Source organism: Colossoma macropomum, unplaced genomic scaffold, assembly GCF_904425465.1.
Source record: "Colossoma macropomum unplaced genomic scaffold, Colossoma_macropomum, whole genome shotgun sequence".
NCBI classification, from domain to species: domain Eukaryota; kingdom Metazoa; phylum Chordata; class Actinopteri; order Characiformes; family Serrasalmidae; genus Colossoma; species Colossoma macropomum.
The window spans coordinates 12,701,540-12,710,928 of record NW_023494803.1 but is presented as its reverse complement, the minus strand read 5'-3'; the positions used below and the strand labels follow the sequence as shown (position 1 = coordinate 12,710,928).

Genomic DNA, 9,389 nt, shown 5'->3' with positions numbered 1-9,389 from the left:
GGAAGGTCTAATCTGGTCTTTCTGTTCTTGAGTGTCACCAGTGGTTTGCGTCTTGAGGTAACGCTTCTGTATTTATTCATGAAGCAATCTCTTGTACACCTTGACAATCTGTTATGACCCTTGGTCAAGTCTAGGGGATAGGGGTCACAAAATGAGGCAGGTGTGGAAGATGTGGTGGAAGAAGAGAAGTGATTTAAACACAAGAGACTTTAAGCTGGAAATCCATCACATATATTCTATAATATATAAAATGTAGACGGTTCAACTTTAACAAACATATAGAGTTCCAAAGACAACCTTTCAAGAAACCAGAAAAACCAGGTCGGTGCTTTTGACGGCATCACTGAAAAGAAATAAGCAAAACCAAACAATCTACCACACCCTAACCTAGACAAAAATTAAAATTTACTCTAGCTAAAAACATAAATACCTATGCGGCACCCACCCTCTTAACTAGTATGTCTAGCAAAGGGCTTCCTAAGTGTTGTTTCAGTACAGGCAAACTAGCCTGCATGTTTCCCTAGGTTGTACAAAGCTACCAACTGGGCTGAACTTGCCGAGCAGGCTTCATAAGATTACCAACAGGGCTGACAAAGAGTTTAATCTAAGCTCCTAGTTGTGCAAAATATTATAAAATATTACTAAGCAAACTGTCTTCAGCATCTCTTTTACAAACAAAACAGCAGTAGCAGACTATATGGCAAATTTGAAAACGTGCAAAGAAATAGCAGCTAATATTAATTCAGTGTCTGAGAGCTTCTGAATGGAATATGGCAACACTCAACTCTTGGAATCAACTCCAGACCTTTTATCTTTTTAATTTGACATGAAATAAAGGAATAAGGGAAAGGCCACCTACTTTTGAGCCTGTGGAAATAAAGGGACTATGTAAAAATTCCTATAATTTCCTGTATTTCCTAAATGGTTAATGCAACATTTTTGTTAAACCTCTTGAATTAAAATTTAAAGTCTACACTTCAGTCACATCTTGACTGCTTCATTTCAAATCCACTGTGTTGGTGTACAGAGGCAAAATTACAAAAACTGTGTCACTGCCTAAATACTTATGGACCTGACTGAATAGTATACCTTTTTTCCATATTTGTTTAACTGGATTTAATTTCATTTTGACACCTGCACCAAGAGAAATTCCTTGTACACCTGATACTTGGCAGATTGTGATTGTGGTTCTCAGCCTGTATAGTCCAGATACAGAAACTAAACTGTCTGATTTAATCCTCTGTTTTTGTGATGTCACAACAACCACTGCTTTTATGACCTACTGAAGTTTAACCCCACTCATTCTGGAGTGTTTCAGTCCAGAGTGCTTTTTTTAATGAGATGTAATGCAGTACAACCAATCACAACAGAGCTTATTTACATATAGCAGTCTTAAAGGCCCAGTAACAAAGCCTGTTTAAGTGTAAGGAATAAAGAGAGGTGGGACAATATTCATGTAAATATGAATTGTGGCTGTTTTTGGTACATAAACCTACATAAGGTCAAACTTCAAGAAAAAATAAGACTCATAAAAGGATGTCAGCTGCTTAAATATCCACAACAGAACCACTTTTGTTAAACATTCATCATGTTATTTCTGCACTAAAATTCATTTTCGCAGCCAATTTATTCATTAGTCAGCAGCAAAGTAGTAAAAGATTAGTTTCAGCTACAGTGGTTAGTTTTACACAAATACTGTAAACAGATTCAGCGTGTAATTTCAGAGGAAAATCTCAGACTCTCAGACTGTGAGATGATCAAGATTTTGTGAAAGATTTTGTGGAGGTGTTGGTTCACTCCCACCTGTAAAGAAACAACATAGTGAAAATAGTAAAATAACTGCATTATTTATTTTATAACATAATTACATTGCAATATTATTGTAAAACTGAGCTCCTAAAAACATTATATGTACATTATGTCCATTTCTGTAAACATGCTAATGAAAAAACACTTAAGCTGTCTTAAAAAGAAATCAAATTAGTCAGCAAATTAGCAAGAGTTAAACAAATGCTACCCAGCATTGATGGCTTGAAACAGCTGAAAAACACTGACCAACTATTCTCTATAGGGTTTCATTCTGGACCAATTAACACCATCAGTAAGTACTAAATCTGATATGAAGAAATAGAAATAAATAAATAGAAGAAGGAAATATGAATACTTCAGCACTGTACAATATCACTAAACTTTATTAAACACACCTTTAGACCTGTGGATAGCTGGCTGCTGTGGCAATACCACACTGGTTATACTTGTTCCTGGACATCTTGATGTAGCCTTCATCACCCCACCAAAGACCCCAGCTGTGAAACCAAATGTGATTCTTTAATTAGTTAATTAATCATATGGACCACTGGCCTCACTTTCATTGTATTTCCCACATTCTGTGTCATATCAGTTATGGTCAAGAAAGTGCATACCGGCAAAATGTTATCAAAGATTAATGAAGTTCTTCACATTTAGGCTTGTTTGTAGTTTGTTACAGTATGGTAAATCTTACTATTTGTGGTATGATAGTAAAAAATGACCAGTAAATGACTACAACACTTCCCCTTCCATACTTTGTCACCCTGAGCCAGAGATTTTGTTTTGATTTCAGTTATAAGACTTTTTATTTGATTGCATTAGTAAACACACAAATAATGCATAGTTTAAAAAAATATTTCAAGCTGTTAAATCAAGTTGTTGTTGTATTCAAACCTGCCGATGAAATTTAGGTGTACATCATCCCTACAGATCCTGTATCACCATTCAAGGCAAGCGAGAGTCAGGATTCAAACTATTTACTATGAGTGCTTTTATTATGCTCATTTTTGGTAAGCTGCTATGACATCAAACATCACTGCATAGTGACATTTAACAGTAAAATGATACTATTGTGTAATGATACTACCACTGGAAAAAGTCTGTTACGAATGTAACAGATTGCTTTGGAAAACCTGCAGTCTAACAGGACAAGCCCCCTATGAGGCACAATGACAGACTCAAGTGCAGAGCAGCAAAGGCTTGAGCATGAGGAAAAAAGAGAAATAAGTTTGCGCCTAACAAGGTGTGAACTAGCAATCTCGAGATGCAGAGGCAAGTGCATTTCCCCTGGGCTATGTGGCATCACCAAAGAAGGCCTCTCAGGAGGGTTGATAACAAAAATGGGGGAGGGAGAAGGCCAAACAAAGCAAACGCAGGAGAAGAATCTTCAAACAAATGAGGACTTCAGAAGACTGTAGGGAAGGTAGTCAATAGAAAGGACTAGGGAGGGTTTTTTGTATACTTATGCTGATGGTTTTACTCAAAGGACCAAGACCCTTAGCTCCAGAATGCAATACCAAAGGTTACTGGCTTGGCCAAGAGACACATGCACATGGCAGCATGAACTCAGGATTGAGCAGGGAGCCGTGTGTAATTTCTCCCTAAATTGAGTGAGCACATATTATCACCATCTACTCTTCGTCTCCTTCTGGTGGCCGAGCAGGAGACCGAGACATTACAAAATGGCATCTTGCATGACATGTTTGTGCCGTAACAATGTCAATGTAAAGTAAAAGTGTGAATTTTCTAAGCTTTCCTTGTAACCTAAAACTGTCTTTTTTGGTGCATTATTGGTTTTGATTGCCTACTTGTTAGTTTATGTACCTGTTCTTGACCAGCCAGTAGTCCTGTCCACTCTCAGTGCCATAACCAACAACCAGGACGCCGTGATCCAGATCACTGCTGCTGCAGTCAGGCTCATCATAGACACCTACAATCAATCAGTTCAACAACCAAACAACCAAAACATCAGTTTATTAACTACAAAAGTGCACTTTCTGAAGAAAATGTAGTGATTAAGCAATTTCTAGGTGGTTGCTAAGGAGGTGCCAAAATGTGTTTTGGGTGGTTGCTATGATGTTCCAGGTGGTAGCAAGGGTCCTGCTCAGTGGTTAATATGGTAACCAGAGTGGTTGTAGAGGTGTTTCTATGTGGTTGCTATTGTATCCTAGGTGGATGCTAAGTTGTTACTAGGCAGTTACTTTGGTATCCTAGGTGGTTGCTAGGGTGTTGCCAGGTGATTGCTAGGGTATTATTAGGTTTTTTGCTATGGTATACTAGGTGGTTGCTAGATTGATGATAGGCGGTTGCTCTGGAATCCCTTGTGGTTGCTATGGTATCCTAAGCAATTGCAACTGTATGGTAATGCACAATAAGTATGTGAGACAGGAGGGTCACCTGATTGATAGAGCTGGAAGGAGGGCTCTCCGGCATCTATGGCCACAGAAACAGGTCCAACAGTGGCCACAGCTTCCTGCAGGGCTTCCTCATCTCCTTCGTAGATGTCCACAAAGTCATCGCAAGTAGCTCCTATAGTGGATGGATCAAACCTGCAGTCATCATCCTGCAGAGAGAGAGAGAGACAGAGTCATTTGAGTCCAGGAGGACCTGATCAGACCACTTTCCACCATCAGGGCTTATCAGGCCTTGTTGTTGATTAGTTTAGATGACACTGGGTTACTGCACAAAACATCTGCATTTTAATCTTTTTATTTCTTTTGTCTTATTAAATTGTGATTATTAGCTCACTGTTTGTCAAGTGACAGTTAGCTTCTAATTCCAGAGTTAGCTTCTTAGCTTCTAATTCCAGAGTTAGCTTCTTAACTTCTAATTCCAGAGTTAGCTAAATATTGTCCACTCACTATGCCCTCATAGGGGTAGGAGGTCTCTGTGTCCAGTCCTCCATTGAAGACTACATAGAAAAAAGCCTGGTCCATCCAGCCCCCATTGCAGCCCTTGTTCCCAAACACCCAGGAGCAGTCCACCAGCTACTGCTCACTGAGGGAGACCAGATTACCCGTCTTCCTGAACATCTGACCTTCTAGCGCCCCCGTCTGAGAAACAGAGGAAACGAGAGATGAAAGTTTCATGGATTTTTTTTAATTTTGCGCCCACATTGGCTTCCTTCATTGCTACCTTCCAATGAAATATAACAAAATCACAGCAAATGTTCTGTTAACATAAAGCAGCTCTGTGCTAAAGCTGTATGTATTATTTATCTTCATGTTCATCAAAGTATCTTCCTTGGTATAAAGAGCAGCTTTTGTCTAAATAATGATTTGACAGTTTTCTGTTATTAACAGCACTTATTGAAACCAAAAGTGGTTTGTACACCTGAATGGTTTGAGTGCAGACATCACAACATATGGAGAAAATGGGCATGGCCTTTGGCTTTATTCCCAAAATAGCAGTCACAAAGTTTACTACAACCTGCATTCAATTTTTTTTGATAACTTCTGACTTTGTATCATATTTAAGGGGAGAGTTCATGGTACATTTGTTTTTTTCTGAAAGCACAGTACTATAGTGATATCTTCAGGCAGGCCCGCACAAAAGAATCACGTGTTGTTGGCTGTTTAACCACTTTGATCCAAGGCGACACGAGGCAAATTAAATGGCAGGCTCAAAAACAGTAAGCCAAATGCAACTTTTCCATTAAAAACAATTACAAAAAAATTGCCTTGGGCTACACAAACCACATACAATGTAAACTTTCCTTACAGCCAATTTGGGCTATAAAAAACTATCACATAAAACCAGAAATGATTTTATATTTCAGAAAAATATGTGAGTAAGAAATTTATTGTTGCCTTAATAACATTTTTGCAAAAAACAAAAATTTCACAGGCTGATGAAACTTTTTTACTTAGTACACTGACATACAGTTTTTGTGATACTGTTGCTATTTTCTTAACACTAATGATGCTTTTTAGAAGTAGATACTGGTATCTATGCCACTAGGAGGCCAAAGATTAAAGCCAGTTCTCCCTTACTGCACTGAAGGCCCAGCAGGATCCACAGTCCAGCTGGTTCTTTACGCCGGTAACATAGCCCTCTTTTCTCCAGTCCACAGTATCGGGTAGAGCAGCGCTTCCTGCCTGTCGGCGGAACATAGTTCCCCTGCGGGCCTTGGTGCTGTTAAAAGGTTTCAGGCAGCCCATTAACATCTGTCTGTACTCTTTGTTGTCCTGTTGATGAGACGATGAGAGGCTTAAACAATGTTTTTCTCTTCAAAAATGAAGCAATAAAGGTGAAAAAACTTTTTAGGAAATGGCAAAAAGCTCTTAATATTTAATGTACTTTAATGGAACAAGTATTTTTGGACCATTTAAACTGGTCTGTTCATCATGAAGGTGAAAAATAGTGTGCAAAAAAAAGTATGAGTATTTTGTCTGAGCCAGTTGTCTTTAAAAATACAGTGTAATGGCACAAAGTCAACTTAAGAGGTAGTTCTATGCTTTTTAATGAAATTTCATGGTTTGAGTTACAGTAACAGTTAGAGTTATGTTTTATGTTAGGCCTCAAATCATGTAAATAAACAGTTCCAAATGAGGGCGCATGATGACAAAATCTCAGAAAAAAACATGATAAACGCCAAACTGGAACTTGAGCAATTCTAATTAGAATTTTAATTAGAATTATTTTAATTCTAATTTGTGCTAGAAGTGGGCAAAATGGCAAAAATGTAACATTGCAATACTTCAAGCAATTTTCATGATACACAATATGTCACGATATTGATTTTTTCAGATATTAGATCAGTTGGAACAGAGAAAAAAAAGAACCAGTTGTGCTACATTTAAAAAAAAGAAGTACTATCATAACTCTGAGCATGCTGATTTTTATTCAATATTTGACACTAAATCCAGTTAAATGTGACTAATTTTGCTCTTTTTATAAAGCAACATGCAGTTGGTCAGTTGTACCAATTATATCCATGATATGTTCAGAGAGGCATATTATATTGAATTGTGACATAATTTATCACTAGAACAACATATATTGCCATATTGCCCAGAACTAATTTGTGCAAAAAAAAAGAAAGAAGACAGCAAAAATTTGTATCATTTTCAAAAATTTCCACTCTTTCCATCACTCTATAGCCCCCTACATTTCCTATACATGTCTATACAGATCACTGGCAGCTGTTGCCAGCACAGTAAAGGCAGAGTGCAGCAGGCTTGGTCAATACTCATGCGTCTTTTCCTCCTTGAGTGTTCTATTGCTTTTATATAGCAGTTGAAGGTGTATCAAATATACTTTAATATCAGCAATTATTATCACCCTTTTGCATTACAGATAGAGCCATAAAACTGTGTAAATATCAGGTTGAGCTCAGATTTTTCAGTGATGAAGCTGAATCTGTTTTGTTCCAGTCTGTCTGTAAAGCGTTTCTCAGCCTATTTTGTTTGATTAATTGTTCTGTTGGTTTAACTTTCCAGTTCATTTAATTGGTCACAGCTGCTATTTGAAAAGTTCACTAATGTGCAATGACAAGTTAGCCCTGCACTCACTCTCTTCTTCACAATCTGGGCTGAAGGTCAAATATTATCTTATAGAAGTTATCTAAAGTGTCTGTTTTCGGGTTGACTGATTAGCAGCCAATACTGAGGAGAATTACACCATTATTGTAAAAAAGAACTGTGCTGTTATCACAAATGAACTTTTTAAGAAATGGCAAAAAGTTCTTAATATTTAATATACTTTAATGCAACAAGTATTTTTGGACCATTTAAACTGGTCTGTTCATCATGAACTGTTCAGCTGCTGCGCTCAAATAATGTAGAATAATGTAGAATCAAAAATTTTGATTTTGATATGACAGTGGTGATATACAAAATACTGTACATGCAATTTCATATAAAGACTTCATCTTCATAAATGTAATGCACATGTGTGAGATCTCACCATGTCTGCAAAGTGGTTCATGCCAAGTCTGTAGCTTTTGATGCCCTGGTCAGCCAGCAGGTTGTGCACCAGGACCTGCTTACGATTGGCCAGCCAGGTCATCTTACGCTGAGACTCTTCTTGTATAGAGTGGTAGACCTTAGCTAATGCAGAAACATGTCAGAATTAGACAAAGGGAGGATGCATGTGGTTCACTGAACTTGAGCTTGATGAAGGAAAAAACACTGCATTTGCATAACAATACAAGATTCATTTTTTTACAGAATATGATTTGGGTAAACATGTTGTACTTTATAATCTGCATCAACTAAATGACAACAAATAATAAAATAATAAAGAACCAGGCAGTTTAAAATCTCAAAATAAACACTACTCAGAGTGACACAAAATGAAACTGCAAATGAAGGAGCTACATCTACTGTCTCGTTTACCGAAAGAACTGGTACTGGAAAAAGGCAGCGGCTGAATTTGGACTGTGGGTGTAATTTGAGTGGAGTATCACTGTTTCAGTTCTTCAGTCTGTTATTTTGCTTCATTTTAATCAAATCATTTATTCATAGCTAAATAAGGATCCTCACCAAACTTCACTTTCCACTCGTGGAACTCCAGATCCTCCAGAGAGACGCTGGCTGCTCCAGCCACGACCACCAGAGCGGCGATAGAGAGCAAAACCTTCATTCTGCACAGAGTGAGAAGAAACGTGTGTGGTGGAGACAGGACGATGTCATGTATATGGCACATATTACTACATATACATACATAAATATTCAAAATACATATAGGACATGTTACATATAGGCACATATATAACATATATGAGATATATTATTAAGTAATATGTATTACTATAGGATATTATGTATATATATATATATATATATATATATACGTAGTACCTAAATTCAATGATTAAATACCTCATATGTCTCAAATGATGCAGAAAACTAAAAATCTTTTTTTATGGACAGTGACAATAAATATAATACATATTTGACATATCATTATCACATATAGATATTGGCATATTGTCACTGATGGGACAAAACCATTTCTCGATTTCTGTCACTTTTTCCCATATTTTTTTTACATCATTTGAAAAAGGCAGTTGAGTTTTAAATTGTTTTAAAATGGCATGACAAATACACCAATAGAAATGTTCCAGAATTGTTGGAACATTCAAAACGTTTATTACAAGTGAAGAATGTGTTTTACTGCAAAGTGACCATTTCTGAAATTTGAAGTTTTGTTCCAACAGCGATAATATATATGATACATATACCAAATATGATTTTTACATTTAGTTACTTGCATGTATGACATATATTGGACTTTATTATATTACTTAAAGATACTTATATTTATATATAATGAACATATAGAGGCATGAAAACAAACCTGTGTGTGGTACATACCTGTTTATAGTGCTCCGTCAGTCTTGCAGCCACCTGCAACTGTCCGGATGAATATTAGCACGGGTTTTCTAATTTATATACTGACTGTGTTACATCTGAAATCAGGTGCCTGTCACATGCACAGCCACAAAACACAAGAGTTACATACAATGTTCAACCTATGCATTTTTGTATGGGGAACTTGTGTAACCGTAATTTTACCATGAGAAAAGAACACAGTGAGTGGAGAAGTTAGGGAGAAGTTACAGCTCCTCCACCAAC

The 9,389-nt window shown here is 37.0% G+C and overlaps 1 pseudogene; it reads right to left on the bottom strand.

Moving 5' to 3' along the window:
- Positions 1-1,333: 1,333 nt before the first annotated feature.
- Positions 1,334-9,189, bottom strand: LOC118823546 (annotated as a pseudogene).
- Between the last annotated feature and the right edge of the window lie 200 nt (positions 9,190-9,389).